Source organism: Chelonia mydas, chromosome 7 (genome assembly GCF_015237465.2).
Source record: "Chelonia mydas isolate rCheMyd1 chromosome 7, rCheMyd1.pri.v2, whole genome shotgun sequence".
Taxonomy (NCBI): domain Eukaryota; kingdom Metazoa; phylum Chordata; order Testudines; family Cheloniidae; genus Chelonia; species Chelonia mydas.
Genome location: NC_057853.1, coordinates 92,126,736 through 92,139,020, shown reverse-complemented (window position 1 = coordinate 92,139,020; position 12,285 = coordinate 92,126,736). Strand labels below are relative to the sequence as shown.

The window sequence follows — 12,285 nt, the reverse complement described above, 5'->3', positions numbered from 1 at the left end:
TGCTGGTGAACTTTTCCTCTGATCACCTTCTGAAGAACTTTCCCATAATCTATTGTTTTCCATCACAGTGGAAAACAAAACAAGGTTTTTCTTTACTTTCACTTACCAGCTATTTTGCCCTAACTTTAAAGCAATGTACTGAATTTATTACAGCAGTGTGAAAGAAGTTTTAAACTCTTGTCTCTTTATCCCACTCCCTGAACTTAACATGGTCCAGAGTAAATCAACGTAATTGCTGTTGGTCTTACATTGTTGCAGGAATGCTTTATATTCCATGTTGTCAGTTATTTAGAACAGTTAATTGAAATTGCAAAGATAAAAAGAGTAAAGCTACAGTTAAGATGTTATAAAAACCTAACATTAACATAAGCCTTAACAAGGATGAAATACCTAAAAGAAAAAAAAAATACAGCTGTGGAAGCAAGAGGAGGAGTATTTCCTCTTATTGACAACATGCAAATACAAGATCCTATTCTTGATTGAGGGGAGCAGGTATTAAAGAGCTGACCTGGTGTTTCCACCAGTACCTCCAAAATACCCAGCTGATTCCTGAAAAATACAGGGTTTGGTACCAAAATAATAACTGCCATGGATTCCACCTGTTTTTCTCTCATCAGCATTCATCACCATTACCATAGCATGAAGGGGAAAAGAAAGTCATCAAAACATTAGGAGAGAACATAATAAAGAGAATGTACTTGGAAGGAAAAAAAAAAAAAAAAAGGTCTCTCTCTCTCTCTCTCTCAAAGTCGCTTCCTCTTAGCTTACCCTGCATCAATTAATTGCTATGCTGCTGCAGTCTGTGGATGGGATCAGCAGTGATAAACATACAAACAACCATATCTGGCACACAGACACATCAGCTTGTACATGGTGGTGAATTAGCTAGCAGCCAGTTTGGGGAGGGGTTGCATAAAGATGGGTGATCACCCATTATGAAGAAATAAATGTGCTCTTCACTGCTGCTCTGACCAGCTTCAGCCTCTGAGCTGCAAGATAGATTAGAGGAAATCTACACTCTGTAAAATTTTCCGAATTTATCTTTATAAAAAGGGAGACATACATACCTGGCTTGCCTTTAGCAGAAGGAGTATATGCTCCTAGTATATGCAGGGTAATGGACAATTTTTGCCACGACTGACTTCTCGGTTTATTGTGCCTTGAATGACATTAGTAATATTTTTACTACTAGAATATCTTCCTCTTATATGGGTTCCACTTTGTGTCATCATTCTCTGAGTAGGTTTATTTTGAATAGGCAGTCGTGACAGTGGGGACCTGTGGAAAGGACCAAGAAGGCAAGCTCTGGTTGAGAAGAATTGGGGCAGGACATAGCAGTGATGCTCCTAACAGCAAAGCAAGACTGTGAGTACCAGCCTCAGGGCAGACTGTTAAAAAACACGGCACAACCCAAACGGGCTGTGCATTTAGATTTCACCAACTATCTGCACCAAGTGCAAATTCCTCTGGCACATTAACAGCTTTAACACGGCGTATCAGACAGTCACCTTAGGTACTCTGGTCTGTTTTGCCACCCAGGTGAGCATATGGCCCCTTACACCAAGAATCACAGCAATATTCAGGTTAGTTCAAAATGCACTTACCCTAGGTCAATTGTGCTTTAAGCTCACATCAAAGACAATGCCTGTAGCCAATCCTATAGTAAAGCGTATGAAGATTTATTGAATAGGAAAAGGAAATTAGAGAGTTATTTACAAGGTTAATGCAAGAAAACATATGCACACAAATGATTTACGGTCTTAGGTTTCAAAAGGTAATAATCAGCAGCTCTATTTGTCTTTTAGGACTAACCCAAGCTAAGCAGCTGGGGATTGCTTGCTTATGCCTAGAAATACCTTGCCCCCCTCCAGAATCCAAGCAGCATAGAGACCCAAAGTTCCTTTGATTTGGGGTTTTCAACCCCCTCCTGCCATGTGCTCCGAGCTGCATACTCAGCTGATGGGAGAAATCTACTCGCATGACTCATCTTCATGAGGAGGAGAGCAGAACAACAATAAGGGCTCTCAATCAAAACAAATCCTTTTCTTGACTGTATCTCAAGCCAAATGTGGGGAGTTTCCAGCTGTAAGCTCTAACCATAGCCTGTCTGGTATGGATGGGTCTCCTTTTTTGGGATGAGTAACAATTTCTGTAGAAGAGCAGCTCTTCTCATAAATTAACATGCTTCTCCTACATTTATCCATAGACCCATAGAGGCTCACAATACAACTGTTCAAATATTATAGTACAATAAGGAACAGAGATATTGCAAGTAATATTAACGCATGCAGCAATTTACAAGCATCCATCAGAGTTTAAACACTTTCTTATCATTCTAATACCTATTTTATCAATATTAAACCCCAGGTGAGCCAGACACATTCCAGCTGTTTTTCTGTTGGCATCCAGCTGGGACACAGGGAGCTCGGTATGAGTGGTTGAGTAGAATTGGGCAAGACATAGCTTTATATCCCTTGTTCCACAAAATCAGGGAGGCTCACAGCAGTGGGCTTCACTGGCTACAAAGAACAGCACTAGTCATCCCAGCCTGACCTTAAGTGGCACAGCTTGTTATATGTGGCCTCATTACTGCAGCGTGCTCTTTGAAAACAAACATCTACTTTCCAATACCCACTCCCTGCTTTTAAGAGTATTTCCTTGGCAGTATCCTCTATTAGATTTAACACTAATAAGGCTAGTTTGGTAGAGAAGGCAGGTGTGCACTGAAGGTTTTTTTATCCTTACTTCCTGACACCATGAAAGCAGTAGCTGGCTGCTAGGGTCGGTTACACTTGTTCCAAGAGGAGTGCAGCCTCACACCTGGCAGGAAGGTAAATACTTGTTTCTTATCCCAAAGGGGGTTTTTTAAGCAAAAGTTTTACAGCAATAAACAGTGGGCTAGATTCACTGGTGCATTCTTGCTGCTTTGGTGAAACAACATGGCTTAACAGGCTGCAGCAGCACGAATCAGCGAGAGCACACCAGTAAATATAACCCCACAGGCTTTAGCTATGTAAACCATCATACCTGGGAAAGGTGAAAGGCCAGATTCTGCTCTTGCTTACTGTGGTGCAAATCCAGAGTAGCTGACTTTTTGGAGGGGCTCTGAATTTATATCCCTGTAACTGAAAGAGATTTGGCTCACACTACGGTCTCTTGATAAAATTCAGAAATCTTAACTCAGGCTCTCATCTTGCAAACTAATCTGCTGTTACTCAGCTTCATACACATGGATAGTCCCACCCTGGTGCCCTGCTCTCAGAGGTATTTAGGCTCCTAACTGCCAGTGATTTCAGTGGAACTTAGGAGTCTAAATACCTTCAGGATCTGGGACTCAGTGTTTAGCTGCAGTTAGGGGTTTTTGGGGGGTAACCTACACATAGTTTTAGCAGATGGAAAATATTTAAAATGACACATGGTACACAAATGACCAAAACATAAGAATGCTATCGAGGGCCTGACTTGTATTTCTGGAACCTATAGAAGTAAGGTCTCTTTTTGCCTAATTCTAGGAACATATCTGAAAATTCTGATCATAGTAGACTAATTGTTTAGTAAGAATGTTTACTGACACTATGTAAATGTATATGCTGATAGAAGATACATTCTCTTAGCACTGCATTACTTACATTGGACAAGTAGATGCTCTTCCACTCTGGAATCTTACCATGGTAACATATTCAGAATGATACACTGTATTGGCCATCTAAGCTCACAGTTGACCAGTAGAGAGAGCAAATATATGAGAGTGAAATTTTTATTAATGAGTAAAGGCCCCGACTTTGGTTATAACAAAATGTTGATTCTTTTATATAGTTAAAGAAAAGCATTTTTTCCATCTATTTCTTGAATGCCATCTAGATAAAGTGCACCGGGGTTAAGGAAGAGGTTCTGGCCTCTTGAGCTGGAAACCAAAGCAGCTTGAGAAAAGGGCTCAGGCCACCAGGCAGGCAGTTGCAGCTGCTTTCCTCCATTCTCAGTTTGTCTGAGTTGAGGAGAAGCAGCTGTGCCCTTGAACCAGTAAGTGGGAACAGGTGATGCTCAGTCCCATAACCAGGGGATCTAACAGGTGGGGTTTTTGCTCTGCAGAGAGGGCTAGGAGGGGCAGAAGGGAAACTGCATGCTCAGGAGGTGCTGACTTGCATCTCCATTGAATTGGTTCATTGTTTTGTCCGAGTCTGTTGTGTACTTGTTGGTCGTTCAGGAAGAAGCATGGTTCAGTGACTTGGGTCACTCATTCTTTTTTGAGTGGCTAAAGACTCGATAAATGAAAATCCTGGGGAAATATTTTTTTCCAAAGAAAAACTGGTTGAGAGCTGCTTCTATGCTGTCAAGTGCTTGGCCCTTTAGCAGATGCACTAGTAGTCAGTAGCCATACACAGTAAGCACACTTACTTAATTAATGTAGTCTTCCTTCCTATCACTGGACTGTTTTGGACATGCTCATGATCTAAATCTGGATTTGAACCGGGCCTGTGTAGCCAAGAGGCAGAAGCTCCATGAAGTCAGCTAAAGCCATGCTTCTCAAGCTATCTGATGTGGGGGACCGACAATTTTTTTCCAATGTGCGCAGACCGGCAGCCAATGGCTCGCGGACCGGCACCGGTCTACGGACCACCACTTTGAGTAGCACTGAGCTAAAGGACAATCTAGTAAGCACTTAACTAAGCCTTTCTCACCTACAATGTTTATACACACTTTCACCTTATGGGGTTACATATAGAAAGCTATCCGAATTCTTAGACCGTAACAGGGTTCAAAAAAGAACTAGATAAACTATTGGAGGATAGGTCCATCAAAGGCTATTAGCCAGGATGGGCAGGGATGGTGTTCCTAGCCTCTGTTTGCCAGAAGCTGCGAATGGGTGACAGGGGATGGATCACTTGATGATTACCTGTTCTGTTCATTCCCTCTGGGGCACCTGGCATTGGCCACTGTCCACTAGATGGACCTTTGTTCTGACCCAGTATAGCTGTTCTAATTGTGCAGAACTAATGGCCAGAAACTCCTAGCTGACTCAAAAGTCTATTATTTAGCTTGTCTTGTCTCACTGCCCCCCCTGCCTCCACCAATGTGTGGGTCATATGTATCCACTGAACTTAATTAAGACTCTGATATTTTGAGTTCCCCAAGCATCTCCATCAGATAGGTTAAAGGTTCTCTCCTTCTGACCACCCCTATAGAAGGTGTGCTAAACTTTCCATATGGAGGAGTTGAACATTACTGATTCATTAAAATAAACTCAACTACATGATGGGATGTCTTAAACTTGCTTGTATTGAACTGATAGGCTGCTTTTCATGCACGATTCACTATGTGCATATTCTGTAACCAGAATGTCATTGCAGTATGTCTGTCCACATATTCCCAGAAGGTGCAGAGAAGATAAAGAGGGAGACTTATTTTACTTAAGAGACTGGCACATGGCCTCTTTCATTCACTGGTCCCTGTTTCATATCCAGCCCAGCTGAGCAGTGGCTGAAAGTTGTTACCATTTGATGGGTTTTAAGTGGACTATGGAAAACAAGTTACTGGTCTCAGTCGAGTCCACATTAAACAGGTGACACTCCCCCTCAACTGGCAGTCTCAGAAAATAAATTGGACAGAAAATGAACTACTGTCTGCCCTTTAGAGAGTCAATTCCTGGTCAGATTTGAAGAATTTGGGGAGAAAGGATGAGAGAAACTTGTATTGTTGTTGCTAATATATTTCACAAACATTAAATATGCTAAAAAAAGCCCCCTTCTTTCCAACTGGTACAGTGTAGATCAGAAATTGTCATGTCACTAGGCCCAAACCTAGTGTTGTTTTTAAAGCAAAATACCATACAAGAAAACTATCTTCTCTAGTACTCTTCCCTTTCCCTAAAACCTTCTTCTGATTCCCAGCTGTTCTCTCTACTCTAGGGCAAGTCTCTGGCACTTGGAAACATCTGGACATTTTCTATAAACATAGTTTATCTCTCCAGTTGAGGAGATACACTGCAATTTACCCTTCAGAATTTGGAATTGCACTGGCATCTGCCTTCACGTAGGTGAGATAAGTAGTGGCATTGCAACAGACAAAGAATTTCAAAGCTGATCATGGTTATAGCCTTTTTATAACCCAACTCTGTCATTTGACAGGGTAAAGACCCTTCCTACCATATCCCCTATATTGTGAGAACAGAATGTTCTGCATCTTTCACTCTGTCTTTTGCAGATTGTGTGATTTAAGATGAGTGGTACTGAAGGAGTAACTTCATCTAGCACATGAGCAAACATTGGAACAATTGATCAGATATCGAATGATAAAGTTAACATGTTTCTATCACTACCAGAATGCAAATCAAAGTTCTTCTATTCCAATGCTAAAATCAAACAGGACTATAAGACAATATCATACTGAATCCTGCACAAGAGATACCACAGGCCATTTTTAATTTTACCTCATTAAATTTTTCTCTTATAAACCTTCTTTAACCACCATACCATCAATCACCTTAAGCTGTCCTTTTAACTGATAACAACCTTCTTAACTAAGGCCAAGTAACTAGTTTAAAGTTAAGAACTGCCTTATACCATAGGACTGGGTAACTTTGGGCTGGGCGGGGAGGGGAGGGAGAGTTGGCCTTTCATCTTTCAGCTTTATGAGCTGATCCAAACTCCTGGACAATAACTGAGCAACATGCTTCTCCCCTCCCCCTCCTCCAGAGATGGTTGGAAACAAAGGTCTTTAGGGAGGCTCCCCAGACTCCAGAAGGTCTCCAAGTAGTTACTTGAATGGAGATCAAAGGTTTCTTCTTAAACAGTTTATCACTCACATAAACACTCCACAGCAGTTAGCATTTCAAACTGGGGTTTACAAGTAAAATAGTTCAGCAGTTTCTTCTAACCAGGCAATCTCACGCAGAGACTGCTGGGCATCCCGTGTGTGAAATTATGGCATAACTTGGAGATGGAGTTAATCAATACACATGAAGAACACATGTACGTCTTTTTTTTTTTTTTTTTTACCATTCTTTTCTCCATGAAAGAGATGGAGCACCATTCTGGACAGGGCACAGCCTGGGAGTTAGGGGACCTGGGTTCCCTCCCTGGTACTCCTGGTGACTTGATGTGTCCCACCCTTGCCTTGCTCTTCTGTAAAACAGGGATACTACTGCTGCTCTCCCTAGGAAAGCATGGTTGTAGATCTAGAGGGAAGAGCAGGCTGAAGGCATCGTGACTCTCCCCAGTTGCATTTTGGGGAGTAATTTGGTAATCCTGAAGGAAGGATTACCAAATTCTGACTTACTCAGGATAAGACCAAAAGCCTGCTGAGTATTGCTGAAAAAACCTGCCCCCTCTTGTGTCATTGACAGACCCTTAAGGCTAGCTGGCATTTTGGAATGGATAGAGTAACTTGTGTGTGTAACTTCCACAACAGACTGACAAGCTGCTTAAAGTCATGGATCTCACCCACGAAATCATCCCCTTCTGTGCCATATGAAAATGATGCCAAAATAGGACCCGTAAACAGGGGAAAATGGATGTTTATATAGTCTGCTAGAATTACCAAACCCTACGCAGCTATTGAGCATACCTGTACATTCCGTGTAGTAGAAGAGGGATTTTTTTTTTCTGACAGGAAGCAATTTTAGGAGGACAATTGGAAGAGAATCCTAGCTGTGCTCTTGTCACTATTGGTAGTCTGCTGCATCATTTTTGCCGTACCAAATCTGTTTAAAACCCCATCCAGATTGTGTATTTTATTCTATGTGCTTGCAGTGATTTAGAATTTACTTTAACATAGGCGCCGACACCTTCAAAAATTAGTGAGTGCTCTGCACCCACCCGCAGCCAAGCTCCCCTCACCCCCTAACCCACCTCCTCCTTCCCTGAGCGTGCCGTGTCCCTGCTCCTCTGCATACCTCCCAGTGCTTCCCGCCTGGCCACCACCAAACAGCTGTTTGGCAGCATTAGCATGCTCCAGGAGAGACGGGGAGGAGCGGGAACATGGCTTGCTCAGGGGAAGAGGTGGGGCTGCGGCAGGGATTTGGGGAAGGGGTTGGAATAGGGCAGGGAGGGGGCGGAGTTGGGGTGAGGACTTCTGGGAAGGGGTTGGAATGGGGGCGGGGTAGGGGCAGGGCCTTGTGGAAGGGGTGGTGTGGGGGCGGGACTGGAGGTGGGCGGGGGTTGAGCAGCCATGAGAAAGAGGGGAAGTCAGTGCTTATGGACTTTAGCTTTCCAAAAATTTGCTAAGCCAGTCAAATCAACTTCACAGATAACAAAAATAGATGTTGTCAAGGTGGCATTGTTTACACCAATTGATGTAAGAGGTTGCTTTATGTATTACCTGTAAGGCAAACTATGACATATAAGGGGCAAAATTCCAGCCCTGTTTAAGCCAGTGGCAAAAAAACCCAACTGAGTTTAATAGGGTTAGGATCTCACACAGGACTCTTCCGTGAACCCACAATATACCCATTGCTTACTGTCAGTTAGAATGGCCATCTTTATTTACATATAGTAGTATTGTTTGTATTGTGGTAGCATCTGACAGCTCCTGTCATGGACCAGAACCCCACTATGCTTGGTGCTGTACAAACACAGAACAAATAACAGGTTCTCTGACCCAAAGAGCCTACCATCCAAGTAGATTAATTCAGCCAAGATGATTTTCCTGGAGGGCTTCTTTCCCATCTTATTTGGAAAATAAAGAATGAACACAACTCCTTCCCCTCTTGAATTTGTTGCTGTTTCCATATTTAATGCCAGTATATCTTTTGTTTTTCATCATGAAGTTTGTGTTATAGTTACTTTTTTAGATTAAATGATACCTATGGCGAATATGTGTGTTGTACTTTACCTGCCTACATATTTCAGGTAAGTAGAAACATATGTCATGAGTCTCAACACATTAGAGAGGGAAATGTTAAGTCTATAGAAAAGAATTTGTAGATATTAAGTAACTTTAACAAATGGATTGAAAATAAAAGATTTCTTCCTTGGGTAAAACCAGCCATGTTAGGCATAAATATTTTTATCTATAAATAATAACTCAAACTAACATATTTATGCTTGCAAGATGACCATCATTGTCTGAAGTGCTCTTGAGCTAGTGGGAACTGAGACCTGTCAGCTACCTTCAATTCCTTTGATCACAAGATGTTATTGACTTGTCTATGGACTGTGGCAGGTGTCAAGAGGCTGTTCTTAGGCAACTGAATTCCTTCACTGGTGAGTGCATGGTGTTTGGCAGTACTCATAATCTCTTATGGTGCTCACAGATGGGGTTGCACATGGTTCCATCTCCTCTTCCCTTCTGTAAAATGCATGTATGGGGTGTTGGAAATGCATGTAGAGGAGACTCATGTGTTCAGCAGACTTCTAATGCCAAGACCAATATTTCTATCTCACCCAGACCATGTTACTGAGAACTTCTCCTAATGTTTGGGTATGGATAGGAGTGAGTTGCCTTGAAGCTCAGGTTGCATAAGACTAGTGAGCTGCTAGTAGGTTGTGAGAAGCATCTATAACATGGAGAGGATCAGGTTTATCTATCTACGGGTGTTCTACTGCAACAACCAAAGTATCTGCCACCTGAGCTTTCTGAGAGTGGCCAAGATCAGGCTGAGATGAGTTTCTGACAGGAGCATGTTCCAAATGGTGAATGCCTAGCACCAAGAAGAGCTTGATTTGAAAACCCTCAAGCCTTTCCCTTGAAGGCATTTAGCTTAAGTGTTCCAGATGATGACTTCCTAGAACAGTGAAATGGGAGGAATGTTTGAGCACCACGGTATTGATGATCATGAGGAACACTAAAAGGGAGGCAAGGGAGCAGTAATGGGGGGCTGGCTCATGGCGGAGATGCCCTGAAATCTAATTGGAAGGAACCAGATTTCCCTAGAAATCATCAGACTTTACATGCCTAAATATTCCCCTTACCCCCTTCATCCCTGTGAAAATTCACCTGAAAAGGTGACTACAGTAGCAATTCCAGGTGTCCACAGACTTGGGATTTTCACAGTAGTTTCCCATGGGATAGGAGGACTTAAGCAATAATTTTTAAATCTGGAAAAATTATTGCCTTATTGTTAATCAGATCTGTGGAAAATGTAAGTTCTCAATTCTCTCAGGTTCTGCTTAGTATGCTCATTTCATTTCTATATCATAAATAAGAGTCCAATCTTGCAGTACTGACTCACATGGCTGATGTAACTGAAACTACTTGCATGAGTAAGGAGCATTCATGGGTTGAGTAAAGGCTGCAGGACTGGGCTCTAAATCACCAAAGATTAATAACTGGCATATTCTTGTTATATGCCACAGAAAACAGGAACTAAAGTATTCACGATGACTAAAAAAAAAAAAAAGACCTGTCTACACTTTCCACATACTATGGTATGTTTTCCTTTGGATGTACCTGCTTAATGCATTCAAAATGCCAAGATTTTTGCACAATGTATTTCTATTTTTACTATTGCTTTGTGAAATGTATTAGATTGCCAAGTTTATTATCTTCAGTATCAAGTGGGGGAAAGGACCAGTTGTTTCTAGGTATAATTGTGAGAGGCACAATATTGCCAGCTTACTAACTCAGCCTTGTTGCTTTACAACTATGTTTATTTTGGAAGTGATGTGGTTATTTTAGTATTAGTGCAATTAGCCAAGCAATATCAATTACCTTGGATTAAGGCATTAAGTCTATTTCCAGATATTTAACACTCTTATCTTCTAAAGAGGTAAACAATTGCTTTAATAGAAAATAGAAATGTTAGGGAAGCATGAGCCACAAATCAAATATTCACTCTTCCATACAAAACAATCCTTAGTTTGCCCAGGAAATAGTAGGTGATCTGAAAGGTAATCAGTTAACAGCATAGCTCATTTCAGTCCGGTAATGAGATGGAGCTCTGCTCACGTTTTTAAAAAAAAATCCATAGATATTCCACTTTCTCATTATTTTCAAATAGAAGTCCTGCGGTCCTTGTTTGGGCAAAGCTACCGTTTAAATCAATACAATGAGACACACGTGTACATTTCAAATATTAATGGTGGGACTGTTTAAGGGCATAGATTGATTATTCTAGATTTTGCTAATGCTCCACAAATTGACCGTTCTCCCTCCCAGTCTGGATATAATGCAATAATAGGAGAAACTATTGGAAACAACAATCTGACCTGCTTAGTTGGGAATTGGAATTAAACACTACATTCTTCACTAAGGGTGAAATTCTGGCCCCACAGAAATCAAGGGACAATCTCCCATTGAGTTCAGGGGATTCAGGATTTCACTCTAAGTTTCTGTGTTTATATTTTTTCCCTAATGGCAGTCTGGATTAACATAGTGGATAGTTGGTGCAATTTATTTGTCCTTGCTATAGATAACTAATCAACAAAGGTCAAAATTGTACTGAGCATGAAGAAATGAACCATTTTTTTCTATGTATTTTTTATATCTGATTTAATCTATCTAAATATATTTAACCCCCATCACCATAGTATTATTTATGATGTGCATGTCTCTGAATTACATATATGAGACAGACACATTCTGAGATCAGAATTTCAGATAAACTGTGCAGGGTGAAGAGAGGAATTCTCTTTTAAGTCTACTATGGACAATCTCCATGCATATCTAATTTACCTTTTCAGTGCTACTTGTGTGCTACATTAATAAAAAATCACAAATGCTTACATATTTAGACTCCTTTATAGAATATGTTCAATGTATTAGCCATTTTCCATTAACAGTGGAGAATTCCTTGCTTCCTCAGGTACAGCCTCATTATAGTTGTACATATAAATTTACTTTCCACTTCAAACAATGCCTTCAGACATGGTGCAATATGATCAAAATATCTTTAATTATTTTTGGATGACTACATGAACTCCAGCCATGTTTTTCAACATTTACAGAGAAGCAGCAAATTTTACCCGTTAGCAGTGAAAAGATGCCATAAACAATAGTTTGCTCTCCAAAAAGGAATTTTTTTGTAGTACTAGGGGATCTGAATTCCAAACTAAAAATAATAATAAGGTGAATATTTCAGCAAATGAATTTAGCCACAGACACCTGGTTTTGAAGCACAGAACCACCTGTGCTGTGTTAAACATGAGAGGAAGGAAGTACAGTATATAAGGTAAAAAGTACAGGGTGAGGTAATGTGATGTGTCCCTTAGGTCAAACAAGAGGCTGTTTGTAAATGACCCTTTCCGAGGCAGACATATGACTTCCCAAGATTGTAGCATTCTACAAAGGGATGCATAAATAGCAGTTGTTCACAGCAAGGGTTATACTATATGGCTATTAGAGTGAATA

The 12,285-nt window shown here is 41.0% G+C and overlaps 1 long non-coding RNA gene across 1 annotated transcript in view; it reads left to right on the top strand.

Moving 5' to 3' along the window:
* Window positions 1-2,658: 2,658 nt before the first annotated feature.
* LOC122466719 overlaps window positions 2,659-12,285 on the top strand; it is a 30,277-nt gene continuing 20,650 nt past the window's right edge. The window contains exons 1-2 of the long non-coding RNA XR_006292459.1: window positions 2,659-2,831; window positions 9,049-9,200. This is a non-coding gene — a long non-coding RNA (uncharacterized LOC122466719). The remainder of the gene's footprint in view (window positions 2,832-9,048; window positions 9,201-12,285) is intronic.